The 20773-nt window shown below is 33.2% G+C and overlaps 1 protein-coding gene across 1 annotated transcript in view; it reads right to left on the reverse strand.

Annotated features, from left to right (window-relative positions):
- LOC129002434 (BTB/POZ domain-containing protein 2-like) overlaps nucleotides 1-17261 on the reverse strand; it is a 48869-nt gene extending 31608 nt beyond the window's left edge. The window contains exon 1 of the mRNA XM_054430230.1: nucleotides 17187-17261. The gene's annotated coding sequence lies outside the window, so the exon portion shown is untranslated. The remainder of the gene's footprint in view (nucleotides 1-17186) is intronic.
- Between the last annotated feature and the right edge of the window lie 3512 nt (nucleotides 17262-20773).

Below are 20773 nucleotides of genomic sequence, written 5' to 3' on the forward strand. Positions count from 1 at the left end.
GAAACTGGTCAACACAATTCAAGTACGTTGGTAATATTCATTGATTTGGGTATTTTAAAGTTTTGGAATTTATGTGAGTTTCAGTTTCTGTAGGTGAGTTGGTGGCTCAGTTAGCGTCACGGACTTCGGGCCCAAGGCAGTGATGTCGTGGGTTCGGATGCTGCAGCTAACATTTTATCAGTACAGTTCACCTTTGTACTGTACCAGCTCACCCCTTGCTTTGCTGGATACGTCCCACGCACAGATCTGTAGTCTATGTGGACGGGCAAATGCAAGGTTAGAGGCCGCCAACCTCTTAAAAAAATTTAAACAATATGTGCTGTTGTAGCTTTTAGTCCCGTAAACATAGTTTACGGCAAAGGATTTGGGACTGACTGAATCTGATTGTACAGGATCGAGATTGGTATATTTTTTTGCAGATTATAACTTTTTCCCGATGTCTGTTTCTAGATGCTTTTCATTTTCGTGGCGAACATATTGTAGCAGACAGATGACGTGCGTATTTGTAAACAACTTGGTTAACCTCACATTTACGACTGATGTGTTTTATTACGTTTTGTTGTTTTTAGTGATAACCGTAGGTAACCGTAGGTTGAGTGATATAGGTGGCGCAATATGAGAAGATTTAAGTGATTTTGAAAGGCTGATGATCCTGGAGAAGTACGTAGTGATATTGATGTAAATTATCCTTCAGATTCCTAGCTATTCATATGAAAATGCGGACTCCACAATACCTTATTTGTTGTGGTTTCATAATGCAAAATAGCACATGGCCAAAATAAATAAAAAAAAACCTAAAACAAAAAACCTTGCTTCGCATTGGCTTGATCCGTTGACAAAACTTTGTTATAATGATGAATGATTTTGACGTTACAGGAAAAATCTTTAATAATGAACTTGAGAATTATTTAAAATTTCCCTACTAAAAATTTTGTTTCTACCTTTTAAGTATTCTTCTGTATCTCTAAAACCTTCCTATTTAATTACAGGATCACATAAGCTTGCACATGTAAACTATCCGAAGAATATGATTACCGTAGTCTTTTGTTAGAAAACAGTAAGATTTGTTTCTACCTTTTAAGTATTCTTCTGTATCTCTAAAACCTTCCTATTTAATTACAGGATCACATAAGCTTGCACATGTAAATTATCCGAAGAATATGATTACCGTAGTCTTTTGTTAGAAAACAGTAAGATCCTTTCCGTAAGATTCCTTTCTTTGTTTCCTTTCCGATACCTAGTTAGGTATGAACGTCAAACCAATTATATTTTCTCTTATCATTGATGCGTAGGACCTTGTTATTGTCAAGGCCTCCTTATCATTCCTGTGTCCTTATCAGCTGTTTGGTGACATTTAACAAAGTTGCGGAAGGATTCACTAAGATAACATTTACATGTAGTTGTGGCTGAAAATAACTCCTTGCTAGTTAAAAAGCAAATTACGAGTTAAATGAGCGATAGACTTCAATCTTTGTACGGTATAGTACATTAGGAGTATTTATTTTCCATTGAGTATTTACTTTTTACTTTGTAACAATTTCAAAATGCACAAACAATAGTGACGGTTTCCATAGGTAGTAGTTTTTACAAGTTAATCTCTTTCCTAAATTAATTGGATACCACCCAATTGGATTATTAATTGGACCTAATTGGATACTATCCATCATTCTTCAATACTATAAACTGTGTTTAATACTCAATACAATTGTTAACTACTGTATAGTATTTTACACAAATTGTCCAATTAGTCTGAACTCCTAGTTTTTCTTAATTTTCATTTAATTAGTACACGATTGCTATTCAATTAACTTCCTAAATTGCTTGAACAGAAACAGAACACGAAAACAAAATTCCCATTGTTCTTGTAGTAATTATCAAACAGCCAATGCTTTGAATTGAGTATGACCGGGGGACAGTTTGCTGAATTAAATGAAGATTAAATTGGCAAGATCAATTAATTGTGACCTACCCCTCGGCCATTGAGACAAACTGTCGGAAGCAAACGATGCGGGTGGTGAACAGTGTGACTTCCATGGCCAAGGTCTAGGGTAAGTCCCTGGGCCCTCATAAGTAGAACAGACATTGGACTAAGGAACCTCGAACTTGGAACGAAATTGAATCATGGTCAAAAGAGGAGTTTGAACTCAAGGAATTTGAGGACGTTGAAATGAGTAGACAAACGGGTGGACCGATACTTCTAGGTGTTGAGATTGCTTCAGCAAAAAACTCGAACAAACAAACCAAAAAAATAAATGCTTTCAACAAAAAAAGTTTTTTGGGGAAATGTGGAGACTACGCAAATCACAAATTATTAGTGTAAACTCAAATTTAGCACGGCAAATGACATAAATATCCCATGGATTAGCTAGTGCAGTGATATAAAACTAATACGGTCCAAAGAATAAAATGGCGACACAGTTTAAACATTTAGGTGTACTTAAGTATTATACCGACCACACTGATAATTTGACTTTCAAATAAGACTTTTAATAGTTTAAATAACAAAACATAACCTAACCACTCTTAGGCTATGTTAGGGTAGGTTATTGTAGTCGGTGTAATACGTAAGTACCCGTTTTGGGTACATAATTGAGAGACCAGTGTGTTAGATTGTATACGTTTTTTACTCCTACTGTTCTATGAGGTGATTGAAAGACAGTGAAAACCTGTGCGGTATTTGTCAAATTGGCAAGACAGTTTTCTTGAATCAGCTCTTCGATGTCTTGACTTCATCCACTGAGCTAGTGTTTGGCGAGCTACGATGAGATCAATATAACATACAATTTAATATATTTAAGTCATAAAAGAAAAATTGTTGGAAACTATCTTGAATTACAATTCTCGCAGAACACCTGTGGGAACCATTCAAGATGCTGAGACCCCTTCTGCATTTGCTGAGTTGAATGTTGAATGCTGAGGTACTTATTCCCACGCTCCACTTCCAGTTATTTCCTGGAAATTTTCATGTGGTATAAAGTGTCTTTTCCAAGAGTATCCATTCAAACCACCACCAATAACAATGATACAGTATATTCAAGAGTTTGAATTAATTTGCCTGAACTCGAAAGTGTTTGCATTTTGAGTTTGTGATGAAAAGCTGTGTACTTTTGTCAAATTCCTCCAATTTGTATGACCCAGGAGTTAAAGTTGTCTTAATGGTTTAATTTGAATTGATCAATCAACATTTCAAGCTCATTGAGACTCAGGAGGCAAATCCTTGATGGCTGAATATCAAAGTTGCAATTCGATCCTAATGATGAAGTTCCCAATCACTTTTTGAACTTTTAGTCTGTGCACGGCTATCATTGGTTATAACTTGTCATCTAATAAGTCCCACAGAATTCTTGACACTTAAAAGGCTTCATGGATGACACTCTATACTCATAGTTCAAGTTCACTACGGGATATTAATGGGGTTTCCTCGTTTTAGGTTCTGGCACACCTTCCATAGAAGTTACTGGATCGTTTACAAAAACAAAGTTGGCAATACTGTAATTGTCTCAAGCTTAGGGATTGTTTGAATAGATTCTGAGAATCAGATGCGTAAGTGAAGCCAACCAAGTAAAACAGGTGGTGATGTAGGGCACTGCCACTTGTTATTCCAAATCTACTTCGTTGAAAGGCTTCAGTTGCTTGTTTCGGATTGTGACTAATAATGAATAGTTCCAGATAAAAATATTGGTTAAAAATAGGGTAAATGATTATTTTTACAGTAGATTTTTCGGAATAATCTATGGCATGTGTAACATACTCGTATATGTAATTAGGAAATGTGTCAAAATGGCAAAAATCTTACTCATTTAATTTCGTCTACTTTAGGTATACTGATGATTATTCAGCTTTTAAGTTTTAATGTGGGTTCTAAGAGATATCTTATAATATTTGTATCTCTAAAAGTAATAACAAACTTCTTAACCAACCTTTTCTACAGTATATTGAGATTAGTGCAGTAAAGAAACAGTACAAGTAAAGTAAGTAAAAGTGTTTATGAATAGCGTGAACCGCAAACAGATAAAAAAATAAGAAATTGAATATGTTAGTTGTTTTAAAAAATAGTTCTTTAGCCTCCGTATTACTGTATTATACTTAAAATGGTATACAATACCTGCATATAGATCCCATATAGATCAGTCTAGACTTTACCTCAGCCCGGTCACGATCGATTGTCAATGTCCCTTCGTGTTTTTCGTTTTTTTTGTAATGTGCGTCCGTTCCGTGTATCGTGTTTTGTATATGTCTTATTTATTGAACTCTGTTATTAACGACCTTCGAATGAAGTGATTATTTGACACCTTGAGGCCTGAAGATGGTTCAATAATGAACCGAAACTAGTTGCCAAAATCAGCAACAAAGGATTACTATATGCAGGTATTATAAACCATTTTAAGTATGTTAGTTGTATTTTCATCAGAAGTATTTCGATGATTCAAAATTAGACCCAGGACCCAGCTGTCCTTATCATTAGGCTTTTAATAATTAGTCTTGGCTAAACAAGATCTTAGTCAGTAACCTACAAGATGCATTTTATTCCATTCTTCACTCATTTTTTACAATACGCCAAATTGCGTCCTCACCTCAAATGCCTTCAGGGACGACACGTTAAAGCAATGACTTGCTGAAACACTATTCTCATTGCTATCATTCAGTGATCCAGGTATTTGTAATCAGCTACAAGTTGAGTAACTACAATTTCACCTGTTTCAGCTAATCCTTCCGTATAGAGGTCACGAAGAACCAGTCCTGATGGTCTTAAAAGGACCCTCGGGGCCGTTGACTTTGTATTGAGCCAAGCGAGGAAGTGTTGCGAGGACGTACCAAGGTAAATGCCCTGTACTACAATTAATTACCCTGTAGGCTGTATACACCAAAACTGAGTGGTCAGCGCTCGCCTTCAAGTTTGAAGGCTGCTGGTTCGATGTGAATTAATTCAGGGTGCAGTTTCTATTCGTCATTGGGCTAATTGGGATCTAACAATAGGTAGGATTCAAGACCAGGTTTGTGCCGTTCCTTTGTAAAAAACGGTAGGAAATAACGCTAGTATTAGTTTTTGGGGTCGATTTATTATTTTAGACAGCAAAACGTTATTAAATCTGAAAATGTATAAGATATGATTGGAGTGAGGGAAGTTTTGATTTGTTATTGGCTAGGATTTGTTTAACAACACCCGTCTGTTAGCTAAATAACCAAATGTAGATGGTTCAGATTCGAGCTGTCAAGAATCTTCGGACCTTTAGCTGGCTTGAACCAGAAACCTTCTAACTATAAGGTATTTGCAAAAGGTTTGGTAAACGTTCTCATGAACTTTAAATCAATATATTGATACGTCTTAAAAACTAGTTCTACCACAGATCTGATAATTATTTTAGGCCTAAATGTCTTATGTGGGGACATTTGCATAATTACGAATCACATGATATTAAAACGATGGTAACTAATTCCGCAAAGTCTGTTTGAAATTTTGCGAACAAAAAATCTGTGAAATACGTAAGAGAATGCATTATGAGAGACGGTTTCTTAGTTATCCCCTTCTTCCTTAGGTTCCTAGCTTATTCTGAACCGTTTCTTGACTTCCAAGTTCTTATTTGACCCATTCTTTACGAATGCTTCCTCAAATTCCTAGTTCTTTTTCAAGAGAACATTCAGCATTCCATTTACCAGGTATCTACTATTTCTTATAAACTGAACACTATCTCTTGAATCAGATTCTAGTTTCTTGACTCCCAAGTTCTTATTTCGTCCATTCTTTTGTATGCTTCATGTTACTAGCTATTTCTGAATAAAACAATCAGCATTCCTTATAACAGGTGGGATATCTACTATTACTAGTTTATAAATTGAACTCTATCCCTTGAATCAGCAGATTCTAGTTTCTTGACTCCCCCTGTCCCTTGACCCACCATGGTATACCCAACACCGTCACCGCTTATAAGGTCGGCGTCCAGACATGCTTCTTGGAAGTGCAGTAGCAGTCGTCGACCAACTAGTTGCATTCATGTATTTGTATTCGATTAATGGACAATATGTCTTATAGAATAAATGCTTGAAACAAAAAAAAACTACATCAGAGCCAAAATAGAAATATTTCAAAAACATTGACACTATTTACACAAATCACTGCAATACGTTCAACATACAAACCACTAAAAAAACAATATTCAAGCTGTTTAGCGAATTTCCCTCCATGGAAAAAAAATCCTTACGCTCAAATTCATTCATGTATTTTATTAAATATCATAAAAAACATCATACAGACAGTAGGCCTATGTTTAGTTTTTTAATGAAATTTGGTACAAGCCTGTCAACCTGCGTTTATTCAAACAAGTTCACGAACCTGCACGATCATAATATGGAAATAAGTTTTATGGGGTTACAATAATAATTGGAGTTACCAGAGTTTTACTCACAAAACATAAAATGTTTTTAAAGTTTATTTCTGAATCATTTTGTATAGCTTAAAATAAATAATGTTGTATATTAAATAGTTATAATGAATACGAAAAATAAAAAAATCCAAATTCGTATGCGGTATTTATGGAAATAAGTACACTAGTTGTAGTTTGGTAGTGTATGAAAATATTTTGATATAAAATTAGAATTTTTTTTAATTTATACTATAAACTATTAACATTTCAATGAAAAAGATTTCATTACCTTCCCTTTAGCATAAAACCTGTACTCGTTATAATAATGTCATTTAAAAAGAGAATAGACCTGACATTTTAAGGAAATGTTTCATTAAAAATCCAATAAGATTAAAATATTCGCTCAATCTGCAAGTTTGCTGCAGCAGGGGTATTTTTATAAGTTATGACATTCCAAAACGTTGCACAAGTCCTTGTATAGATCTTGAGCCGTCAGTCTGTATAGCTGTCAGTTGTGGAAACAAGCCAGCTAAACAGTAAACATTGATTCTCTATAGTTGAAATTTGGGTTGCGTTTTATACAAAAACACCATGTAATACACCATAGACTAACTAAGGGAGTATGTTTTATCTATGAGTACATGCACCCGGAATATAAGCATAATCCCGTTTGAATACTGTATCTGCATAGGGCTAATTTTTACCCGTTGCAAAGCAGGGTTAAAACGGTTTACCTACTTCTATTGTACAGTAAAATTGGTATTGTTTCACTTTATTTGGCCACTGCACCACATTTAATCCAGAGGTAAAAAATACACGTGTTTTTTTAAAACCTCTCTTCCTCTGATAGACAACCTCTAAAATGTCCGTTTCATACTTTGCTAGGCCTAGTTATCACAACTACTATCACATTAGCATTAGCTTCTGACATGTCAATGGCGGCTTTTGTGTAAGATTTGATACGTCTTTGCACGGAGATAATCCTTTTGGGACGGTTGTAAAAGTAAACAATATGGAGTGCAATGAACAAGCTTTGCGAGTGAATATTAGTTGTATTAATCAGCTGTTTTTGATAATTTCAATAAATGGTCCTGACTGATGAAACAGCTGATTATTCAGTAACAAAGCTACGATCACACACCATTCTACACTCATCCTTCACTCATATTTGGGTTAAAATACGCACATAGGTAGCGTCCCCATCTCAAATGAATATGAATATAAAAAGTAAAATAATCTTTAAGTACTTGTTTCGTGGAACTACCCCATGACTCATTAGATTTAACAAGTATTTGAAACTGTTTGTTTAGTTTATTCAGTGATTCGAGGTTATAATGATATCATACATAAATGTTTATTTAATTGATAATTTGGTGAAGAGGCTCTCGAGTTTTAAATAACTGATAACACGTTCACAGATTCATTTTAAGATTAAGAATCTAATAGAACTAAATAATACCCCCACCGCAGCAAACCTGCAGACTAATCGAATTTCCATTTGCCTGATTGGATTTACACTATATTGTCTCCTTAAAAATATCACATTTATTCTCTATTTAAAGAACATTAGTTTAACGAGTACTTAGGTTTGCTGCAACAGGGAGGGTAAAAGTGTTTTTCTATGTAAAATGTTAATAGTTAATAAGAAATAAAAACATTTTCCAAATTTGGGTAAAATATCTTAATAAACAAGCAAACTACAACAGTTGACTTATAAAAGTTTCTATAAGAATAACATGAGAATTTTGAATTTACAATTTTTTGGAATTTTCTCTGTAACCATTAGGTGCATTATAACGCTTCAATATACTAAATTATTTTTTTTAAGCTCTACAAAATTGTTTGGAAAGAAAATGCAAATTTTATGTTTTTTGGGTCAAAAACGGGAAAAACCCATTTTTACCCCATAAAAGCCCCCATAAACCCCGTTCCCATGGTCCGATCATGCTGGTTCGCGAACTCGTTCGAATAAACGTAGGTTTACACGTTTGTACCAAATTTCATCAAAATCGGATCATTTTTGCTCGAGTTATCGCGCTAACGGACATATATATATATATATTTATATGAATTTGAACGGATGGTGTTTTGGCCTCTAGGGACCTCACAACGAAAAAAAATCGGTCCCGGGTCCAGTTCTTACCATAAGTACTACGGTAATAGCTTATTCCCTATATGGGAAATTCGCTAAAAAAATATATTAGCACAGCTTTTCAAAATAATTATATTGTTGTAAAGCTCGAAATCACTTAAATTATCAGCTCGTGTATTTTTTATACTAATTACACATTTTATATTTGACTATAGATGAAATACAAGTTTAGAATAAAAATTAGAAAAATACCATGTACATTGATGTAAATTATTTATTGATGAAGAATAAGCCAACTTATTACTTAGTAAATATAGTTACTTCTGGTTTATATAGACGGGACGTCTACTTCATTATCTACAAGTCATTGATTCATACACAGGAATGAGAAGTTATTTCCTTACTCATGTCGGAATAGTGTTACTATCCCCTAAAACAGTGTACTAGTGTTTTAAAAGTACCCCACTACTTGAATCGTCTTGTAATCCAGCTACAGTACTAGGAGGTCACGAATTGTGGATATTTATAGGTATGCACTGTGGTTGCGATACTCCCTGGTGTGGATTAACGTCCGCACGAGCACAGAAAACGTACTACTATAACCGTTTTCTGTGGCACGAGTGAGTACTACGACTATCCGCAGTACTATCCTGATAATTAGACCAATTCGTATATACCAAGGCAAAAATGTGGTTCGGATTCCACTATTACTGTAGGTCCCTTAGTTGCCATTAGATGTATGGGCTATTAATTAACAGCTGAGTCTAAGGAATATGTCGGCCTTTGTCACTAGCAAGACTACAAGATCGCACCACTCATCCTACGCTCATCTCCATTCATACTTGGCTTAAAATACCAACTTTGTATGGTCGCCATTTCATAAGAAAGTATTGAGAATAAAATAATCCTACCCGTAGCCAAATCTCAATTTTTGAACAAAGATTTGTTTCGAATTTGAAGATTGAAACACCTCTATGCAGGGCACTTCCTGTATTGCCCATTGCGCTCACTTGCCCATTGCCCAATCCCCGTTGATTCTCCCCTACTTGACCCAGGGTGTTATGTAACTCCAGTACCTTCACTCAAGGTGAATCGTGTTTAAAACCAGATTTGTTTTTGAGGAAGTCAGGAAATCATTTACCGCTGATTAAATGCAATGTAAGGTTATATACACCCTCGCGAATGTTGAAGCACGGGTAATATCGCATACATTTAATACACAGTTTAACGAGACATTTAAATTTTAAAATTACGTATTTTTATGGTGCAATTTATTTAGGGGAAGTTACACATATAGTGCTGGCCTAGTAATCAAAAGGTCACCGGTTTGATCCTAAGAAAAATGTGTAGCTTTTTGATGGTTCAAATCTGCACTAAGCTGTCCTTGATCAATCAGCTGTGGCTTGAATGATCCTGGCTAATGAAACAGCTGGTCTAGTCAGTAACAAAGCTACACAAGGCATCACACTCCATTCTACACTCATTTGTCACTCATGTTTGGGTTAATACGCACATAGTTGTCATCCCTATCTCAAATTTAAAGTTTTACTTTGAGTACATCTTTGATACTGCTCAAATTGTACTTACTTACTGCATGTCATTGTCAAAAATTACTTTTGTATGTATAGGTTAAAGTTAGGTTAAGTCATCTTATACAACATATTGTAAATTGGTTCTTGACCATTGGAAGGTAAAATAAATAAATAAATAAATTATAGTAATTGATCATGTAAACGCACTAGTACTGTAATATGTATATTTTGCTGTACACACATTTTAACGATAAATTTAGATGTCAAAAATACGTATTTTTTATATAGCATTTTGTTTAGGGGATGTTAGAGTACATGAGATGTTTCGATATTTGTTACTTATAGTTTTCTTACTAGTAATATTTAGCTCATCAATTCTAATTGAGGTATTATTATGTGATACCAAGTGTTAGTACAAACACATACTTGAGTCTATAGAGTAGTTATTCTATGGATCAATAAACAATAACTTGCATCATGCAGATTTGCCTCAAGCTTTAACAGACAAGGACACACATTCTTTCTGACTTAAGACATCGACGAGTATAATTCTGGACTAATACAATAAATATATCCGATTAATACAATCAAGTACTGTACGTGTGCTTGAAATTGTTATATTTTTTCTGAATTTTATACCTATTATAGCAGTCGGTAGGATAAGGCCGCTGCGTAGGTGTGGCAACGTCGCACCGGCGGCCTATTGCCATGGTAATAACAGTAATAACGACAGTGTAAACATAAACATTGTGGAGACGCTCAATCATTGGTGCAACAGCTGTGTTGGTAGGCCGGACTTGCGGCGTTACACAGTATAAAATGGCTCTGACTACAGAAACAGCTGATTTTAGTGGGCGACAAAGCTGAACAGGTTGTATCAGTCCATTCCTCTTAACTTTTATTCTTACTTATTTTTTACTTTAACTTTATCCTCTTATACATTTTTTTCCGTTTGGGTTTCGTGTGAAAATGTCCGTTTTCTAAGTGATGTCTGTAAGTGTGTTTATATGTACAGACACATGTGGTTCTATTTTAATGAAATTTTATATAAGGGAACTAATCTTTAGTATATTTGATTTTTAGTGTTAATTTTTATGAAACCCGTGTAAAATAATGGAACAATCGGACTTTCACAGGTCCTTTTAACTCTGAACAATATGATACAACACTCGATTCTGAAAAATTACAGTACAAAAGTTACTGCAATTTTTGTGATTTTACCCATAAAATATTACTCTTACATCTTATCCATTATAAGGGTTGTTGGCAAACTAATGGAGAAAATATGTGTCAGTTTGCTGATATTTTTTATCTTATGCTCGATCAAGTTTAATACCCATCTTTGTTACACTGTTTTAATCTTACGATACGAACTAAACAGATCATTATTTGAATATTATATTAACTAAGTACTACACAGTTCAAAAGTTTTGAAATACAATGTGTAAAACTGTTCCGAAATCCCAGCAGTAGCGCAAAAACATTTCCCCTTAACATTGAGTTGAAGGACACTTTTCTCAATCCCGGAGACTCAGATTGTTTAAGGAATTTTATTTTGCTATGGAAATTCACCTAAATCGACGCTTCAGGAATCGCAGGACAAAACAATAGACGATGTTGTGTCTTTGTAGTACTGACCTAAGCCAACATACGTGCCTCGCGCCATAAGACACTTTGTAGCGAACATTACATTGCAATGCTTGTGACTTGATCGGCGTACAGTGAACTCTGCTGGTCAACACACTGCTAAAGACAAAATTATGTAGTTTTAGTGTGACTGATTGCATGAAATTATTTAATTGCAAGTACCGAAAGTTACATTTTGCGGTGCGCGCTCAAGTTTCATCCGTGAGTTAAAGCCAGAAACACTAAACTCACGTGCGAGGCGAAGCTGAGAGCGAGTATCCCGTACGCGGCGAAGTCAGGGAACGGTAATAATTAGTGTTGGATATCACTTTTGGTACAAGCTATGAACGATAATGTTACATTTTGTGGTGCGCGTTCAAGTTTCATCCGTGAGGTAAAGCCAGAAACACTAAACTCACGTGCCAAGCATTTGAGAGTGAGTATCCCGTACGCGGCGAAGTCAGGGAACGGGAATTGAAGTGTTGGATATCACTTTTGGTACAAGCTATGAACGATAATGGTCGTCAAAAATAATCACATACAAAATAACAGACCTAAGTAAAATCTTAAATAATAATTAAAACTTTTGTAAAGTTTATGACAGCTGCCTGGCCATACTAGATTCAAGATTCAAGATTCAAGATTTATTGAGCCGTTCAGTTTATAACAATTGGCCAAGTCACTAACACTAAACTAAAATACAAAACAGAGATGCATTCCTCTTGATTTACAAAACAATGTCCAAAGAGCACATACAAATGTCCAAAGAGCACACCATGCATAATAGATAAATAAATAAAAAACTGCAAAACAAAACTGTAAAACATGCAGCGGAGAAAAAAAAAATTAACAAAGCAGAGAAAAAGCAAAAAGGAAAACTTAAAAAACCACACTCATACCTGTAGGCAAGGTTTAGGTATACTACTGGACCGAATCACACGCGGCTGGTACCAAATGAAAGATATTTTCCTGTAGATGTGCAGAATCCCTTTATAAATTAAAATAGGCTAAATAATAAGCACAAAAATGAATTTTAAATTGACAAAAATTAACATGGGCCTTATGGGTTGCAATGTTGGTGACGAAATAACAATAAAATATAAACAGAAAATCAAAACAAATGGAAGAAATTTCACTCACATTTTTTATTACAGGGTGGGGTGGAAATAGAAAAGTCAGCACAATACATCTTTTTGGTCGAGTTTTCGACCACGGGGCGAGCTCTCGTTAATTATATATTCCAAAAACATAATATTATTGAACATTTTGAAACCCCATAACAATGATCTTGCTGATTCGCGAACTCATTAAAGTTTACACCATCCTGCAACTTCTAAAAAGCAAATAGACCATTGCAGATTTACATAAATAAATTCAAACCTTACAATATAAGTCTAAATCTTACTGTGCAGAAAACATCGCTTTACACCATGATATCGAAACAAGCAACCAAACATTCGTAGAATATATGAATATCAAATGGTTTCGCTAGCAGAAAGATCTATTTTAGAAACTTCGCTTTGTAGAAACTTCCTTCCAGCTGATATCTTTATCAGCCAGTGTAATGGCGAGTTCGAGCGTTTGGTGAGTCAGGTTCGCTATTTCTGATCGGGCAATCGTCCAGCAAAAAACCCAGTTCACCAAACACATTCTACGCTTGAGATTGGTGTTGATGTCTAAACTATGCGGATTCATAAACATCCAAAAATATAAACTGGATTCTGTTGCAGTTTGCATGTTCCCCATGTAGGGAAAATCTATTATTGTAGGATGGTAGGGATGGTAAGGCGTTATTTCCCTATTAGGCATTTCGGACGTAATTTCATATTATTATTTTCTTTATTTTTTTATGAGAAATCATATATTATACCGAATTCCCGTTTGTTGGACATCAGGACATGGTAAGAGATATATGTAAGAGATATACAGTAATATATGGTAGATATAGTGTTATGTGGTTGCGCTGATGGCTGAGTAGTGAAATTAATTTAATGAGTTAATAGTTTTTGTGGAAATTTGAAATGAAAACACTGAGTTTACTGAGTATGCTGAATTTAATAACACTGAAAAAATGCAGAGATGATGTTGGAAGTTCTGAATACACAATGAATTTGAATAAATTGAAAAACGCGTAACAATACGATTTTAGCGGACTGTATAAATGAGTAATTTTAATAGAAAAATGCTAACGGAGGACGCTGTGTGCGTCCCTACATGTGCGTGTAGCTACAATTGACGGGAGCTCTAAACATATAGTAATAATTAGGGGTTGTGTATAGGTTACTGAATATACTAAATAAATAGTTAAACATGTAGTTAGTTATTCAAGGCTTCCAGTCTCTGAGACTAAATATAAATTATCACTAATTTCTACAATAATAAGCACCTTTGCAGTACATAGTCATAATCAATTAGTGTGTCACAAATAGTTAATTTTAGCGAATTTCCCATATAGGGAATAAACTATTACCGTAGTACTGATGGTAAGACCTGGACCCGGGACGGATTTACTTTTTCGTTTTGAGGTCCCTAGATGCAAAAAACACCCGTTCAAAATCATATACTATAGATGGTTTATGGGGTGTGACTTGTAGTTTTCTCAAAGTTCATGGGAACTTTTGGCTTTATATATAGATTTAATGGAGACCCTTCATTATACATAGTAATTAATTTTGGTTGTATAACTTTCCGCATTTTAACTGAGTAAAATTTATCAAATTAAAATATTTTCTTCTAAAGTGCATTTGTGTTAGTAAAATAATCATTGAACTAATCTAAAACATGTGTTTATTAATCTTATTTTTATAACCAACAAAGAAAGTTTAAGAAAGCATAAAGAAATGCTAGTGGTACTTATTAATTTAGTTGAACACGAGACAAAAGAAATAGACGGACAAAAAACGATGGTATTGACAAAACGTGGGTTTTCGTTTTGTCAATAAATTCCGAGATGACACCGCAATGGGGTGTAAACATCCCCAACCTCTCTAAACATCTAGCTACCCTCCTAAGATGTTACATGAAAGTAAACACGTTTATATTATTGTTGCATCAAATTAAAATTAATTATTTAAACATACGAATTAATCCTAAACTGGCCAACTGATCGTTTGGTGACCAACTGATAAAATTAAATAGATTTTAACATGTTTTAATGGGATTTACGATTTTTTACAAACCAAAAACTGAAACAACGATTTTTAAATAAACAGACTTAACTTTATCTGAAATGTATGTACGTTTCAACATTTCATTAGTAGTCCTAACCCATTCATATTTCAATAATTATTATATTAGATGTCCGAATAAAAAATTTACTGAATTGCAATTTAAAAACCACCCCCATAAGCAGTAAGAGTGCACGTTTTAAACACATGTCTTATTAAATAACTCGTTTTAGTGTATGATATTATAATTTAGGTCTCCCATGTATATCACACGTACTGTATCGTACACTAATAGTTATAATTTCTTTAGCAAGAGGAACTTTTACAATATTTATTATTTATAATGCATGTCAAGATTTTGTTGTTCGAATATTAATGCTACAATGTAACTGGGCTTATCCTGTTTTGCAGCATTGTAATAAAACAAATAAATAAACAAAATCAAACCAATTCCAGTAACAGGTAACTTAAAAAAAATAATCTACAAGTAAATCTTAAAATTTGGTTTAAAATATAAATAACCACACCAAATTAACTGAGTTGTATATATTTTATGTGGGTTTTAATTTTATTTCTTTTCAATACCTACAGCATTTGTTTATACTCATCAAGGCTACGATCTAAACCGACGTTATAAATATTGTCATACTCCAAATTGTTTTAGTTGTTAACATGTGTGTGAAAATAAATATTTATATTTAAAACAATGGTATGCTGCTTAGTGATGAAAAGTTAAAAAGCATTACATGATTAAAGAATTTATATCGATCGATAAACTTAGATTAAAATGTAGATGAAGATAGATAAATAGAGAAAAAAAAACTAGATGATGTTTCTTAGTGGACTGTATTTCTTTAACTGAACAAAAAGTAAACAAGATATAAAATAGTAATTTGAGAACAGCTGTTAGAAACAGTAAATTAGCAAAGTAACTTTAAACATTCTCCCCCCCCCCCATTGCGCCGAAGGAGCAATACACGACGATAAAGTATCGAATTTACTTTTCCCTCGATAAATATTTTTAAGCCAAGTATATTTTCATATTATGTTCTGTTACAGTAAGGCTATAAACTCCATCAACGAAGAAGTAAGGCAATATTTTATCGACCAAAGTAAATATTGTTATCTCCAAGTTCCCTTGAGCTTATTACCAAGTTATTGGTAAGTGTATATTGCAGGTTTCCTTTCGTATAAAAAAAGAGAAAGACTATACAATACACAAAAACTATCGAGAAACTAAACTACTAATTGTTATATCATGAAGCGAAGTATATGAAATGTTTTTTCTAGATTATTTGTAAAATTGTCTATTTCCTTACCTCTACATAGAAATTTAGAAGCTCTTTTTTTAATGAAGCATAGTTGTTATGATTTCAAATTTGTGACGTGTTACAGCTAAAATAAATAGTATTGATTATTATACTGATTGTAATACAGCCACAAGTACATTTTTTTGCACTGCGCTTTTTATGAGTTAGTATTTTTGAAGGGTCAGTTTAATACACAACTATTAATTTATTTAATGAATTATAGGTTTTAATTTGCCATTAGAGTGTGGTAATAATTATTATATTGTTGTATAACAATATTATATTGTTTTATTTATTGTTTTATGTAATTGGGGTTTACGTTGTTATATTGTTTTATATTTTCTCTTATATTGTTTTTACAATATAATGCGGAGACCTACTCTTTCCTTTTTATCAGAAAACCCAGGAATCCATTGCATTCCGCTCTATTATAATTATGTTAACAATGTATTGTTAGTTATGACAAATACGGTAGGTATTTATTTAAATTTATTCTTACTGTAAGAAAACGTCAATGCTGCATAATTTTTAATATCTATAGAGCATTATTCCAAAAAAGATTTGTAGCTTATATTTTTTTACTAATTAATTTAACGTGATACTAAAAAGACGTTAAAATCCAGTAAAAACAACACCCAAATCAAATAGACCCTATAAAATTACGTAGGTGATTTAAAATACTCTTAAAACATTATAACATTCAATAACAAAACATTATTCAATACTCTGCTATGTAACAGAGACAACTCCAAGCTCAATTTTATTAGAATATTCATTTGCGTCACATTTCATAAGACAATCAATACAACCGTCAACCACTTAGACTGCCACTTCCTAAAAGTATTAGGAAGGGGCTATAAAAATTAGGGGTCTATATGCCTAACTGTAATAATTACATACAATACATGTAATCAAAAATAAAAATTTTACAATCTAGATGTGATCGTACATGAATACCATAATCACCAATTATTTCATAGTTTGTGTGGTATATTAACTTTCAGGATACTAAAACTACAGTATATTTAACAATATAGTTATTTATTTATAGTAACAGTGTGAAATAAAACGATTTTCCAAATAAAAAATAATCCTACCTTGCCAAGAAACTCCGCGGAGGTGCGCCTGCCGTCCTTACACCAAGAGGCGCGCGCGCACACTGTCGTCTGCTGCTGGCGACAATAACACCCGCCAAAACACGCAGCCCCTCCCCGCGCCACCCGCCGTAACCTCATGCCGGGACTATGGATCGATCCATTCATCTGGTCTTGTTTTGGTTACCTTCCGAGTTCCAACCTTTACGCCACCCACTCCTGAATATTTAGCCTAGCGTTGGATAGGTTATGGAATAAGGGTATTTGGGTTTGAATATTTTAGGAGTGGATAAAGTAAAAAAAATACCCTCGCCGCAGCATACCTGCCGACTAAGCGAATTTCCATTTGTCTGAATTTATTTTAAATTAGGCTAAATAATCTATTTAAATAACATAAGGTTTAATGAGGTTTGCTGCTACAAGGAAACTAATAAAGTGTATTTTAGTAAAATATTGATAGCTTAGTATAAAATAAATAAATTTGACAAGTTTGATCAAAATATATCCATAAACAAGCAAACTACAACATTTTAATCTCCATAAGAATAACATATGAATTTGAAATTTACAATTTTTTGAATTTTCTCCATGACCATAAGCCGTACAAAAACACTTTGATATACTAAATTATTTGTTTTTTAAGCTCTTTAAAACGGTCTAGAGAAAAATTGGGAAATTTTGTGTTTTGAGGGTCAAAATGAGAAAAACTATATTTTAACCCATAAAAGCCCATTTCATCAAAATCGGACAAAAATTACTCAAGTTATCGCGTTCACGGACGTGTATATATATATATATATATATATATATATATATATATATATATATATATACATATATACAAATTTTAACGAATGGTGTTTTTGGCCTCTGGGGACATCAAAATGAAAAAGTAAATCGGTCCCGGGTCTAGGTCTTACCGTGCCACCTACGGTAATAGCTACTTCCCTATAGGGAAATTCGCTAAAAAAATTATAAGGGTAGTAAAAGAGAGAGATAAATTTGGTGTAAAATTTAGGATAGATGAATGGGCTAGTGGGCAAAATAAATAAAATTAGTAGTGTCAAATACCCTTCGGATTTCGTACGCTAGAGAATCGCACGATGATATGTTATAACAAAACATGACTACAACATTACTACATCACTACCTATCTACTCGTATGTATAAATTCCTAAGTTAAATGCTACAATTGTTTTTTAATAGTTTCTCACTTACTTTTTGAGATACAACAAAGTTTTCATAGAAAACAATTATTTGGAATGTATGTTTAAGGGATTTTATATCAATACAATTAGCATACACAATTTAGGAGTAAAATGTAAATTTAAAAATAACTGAATTGATTATTCAATAACTTATACATTAATATTTAAAAAATCTATATTGGTATATTTATTACGAAAAGGTGTGTGAAGTGGGGTATGCTACTAAACTTTTGTTTGTATGTAGCAGTGATTAAAGAATTGTCTAACAAACGGTGAATCACAGTGATATACGTCTCAGTGTAAGTGATGAAAATCAGTAAAAAAATCTGTGAAAATTCTCAGTGATATGGTTTTAGTGATATACGCCTCAGTGTCAATGATGAAAATCAGTAATAAAATCAGTTAAAGTTTTCAATGATATGGTTCTCAGTGTTATACGCCTCTTCGTCAATGATGAAAATCAGTGATTACAATCAGTAAACATTCTAAGTGATATGGTTCTTAGTGATACACGCCTCTTCGTCAATGATGAAAATCAGTGATTACAATCAGTAAACATTCTAAGTTATATAAATGTCTCAGTGACAAAGAAGAATATCAGTGATCAAAATCAGTGAAAATGCTAAGTGATATGATTCTCAGTGATATATGTCTTAGCGTCAATGATGAAAACCATTGAAATTTCTCAGTGATGTTCTCAGTGATATTTGCCTCAGCGCCAATGATTAAAATCAGAACTCATTCTCATTGATATACACTCTGTTAAATGGTAAAATCCATCAGACTTGCTTCTCTCACAAAAGCGAGGACTACAAAGTCTGACTCAGATTGGCTACTTAGGATGGTAATGTGGCTAACATAAGTTTGACTTGTTGAAGTGTACTGCTTTAACTGCGAAGGTCAACTCACAAGGCGAAGCAGACAACGAATAATTAGACTTAAACATGAAGCCTGACAAATGAGCCAACATAAAACACACACGTGTAGCTATAATATATTATGTAAAAAAATATTATGTAAAATAATATGTAATATATTTTTATTAAAATTTCCAAAATAATCTGATTTGAAAATTCACAATTTTTTTAAAAACTAAACACTAGTTTTTAATTTTTTTTAATGTCTAAATTGTAATAATAGTTACAAAATAGTCTATTTAAATCACCTACAACATGTTAAGGTGTGGTTTTATAACTTTTTAAATCGGAACTACTTCTGGTGAAATCAGTAGACGGATTTGTCAGAAGTGTACCTTTAAAGTTTATGCTCTCTACTACTGCCAGTTATTTTATTTATTTTTTTTTTTTTTTGCGTGACGGATACAAAGAACGTACTGCTGCAGTATGACGAGAAATACAGAGTGTTTCAAAATGAATGTGCAGTTTTTTACATGTTTATCACTTGAGATCCAGCCGGCCAAGAATTTATAAGGAATTGGATAAAGCAAAGAATGGAGTTTCATTTTCGTATCTGCTGATTAATGTCTTTAATTATTTTGTACTAAAAAACTTTGTTTATTTTAATTATACTGTAGTCTTGTAATGAAAAATATTTGGATCCCGAAGAAAAATAATTTCGTGTTTTGGAATTTGCAAAATGTGAATCTATAATCAAAATCTGACGACAGATTCGACAACATTTAAATAAGGAACTACCGTGGTACAAACGAATTAATAAATGACATAGGAAGTTTGTGGAAACTGGTAGTGTGTGCAAGAATATGGTTCTACACAACCAAGTAGAAGAAAAGAAATAATGTTTTTTTTTTCATTTATAATCGTTATTTTAGACAACCTAATGCGGCTATGAGAGGGAAAAATATGTAGAAACACTAAAAAACAAGATCAGCTTTTTGAGGAAAGATAAGATATTTACAAAAGATTTTGATTATATCTAACTGTTGTGTAGATCGTGAGTACTTCATAATCTTCGTGAGTCGCCTGTAATGCTTCGCAATTGCTCGAATTCGAGCAACAGGTACACTAGTACTTGTAGTAATTTGAACTTGAATTCTTTATTTCGTTGGCCGCGAACACCAAATATAAAAGTAACAGATGTTTGTGTAAGGTAGTAAAACAATACAAAATAGTGCATTTCATTACTAGAAGGTGTCTATTTAACTTTACTGTATTACGAAACCTTTAAATGCAAAATACTTGTAGTAATTTTAACTTGAATTCTTTATTTCGTTGGCTGCGTACGCTAAATTTTGGCCGTAAAAGTTTAATTTTGATACTTGTTCTGTGTTATTTCACCTAATAACAACAGTACATTTAATTCCATCCAACATAATTTTTGTTGGAAATGCACAATGTTGAATTGTGTGTTCCAATTATTAAGTTGCAAATTACATTAATTAATTGTTGAATGAAATGCATAGGG

This window comes from Macrosteles quadrilineatus, unplaced genomic scaffold (assembly GCF_028750875.1).
Source record: "Macrosteles quadrilineatus isolate MER2022 unplaced genomic scaffold, UCM_ALF_1.0 Scaffold_9__3_contigs__length_116548681, whole genome shotgun sequence".
Lineage (NCBI taxonomy): Eukaryota > Metazoa > Arthropoda > Insecta > Hemiptera > Cicadellidae > Macrosteles > Macrosteles quadrilineatus.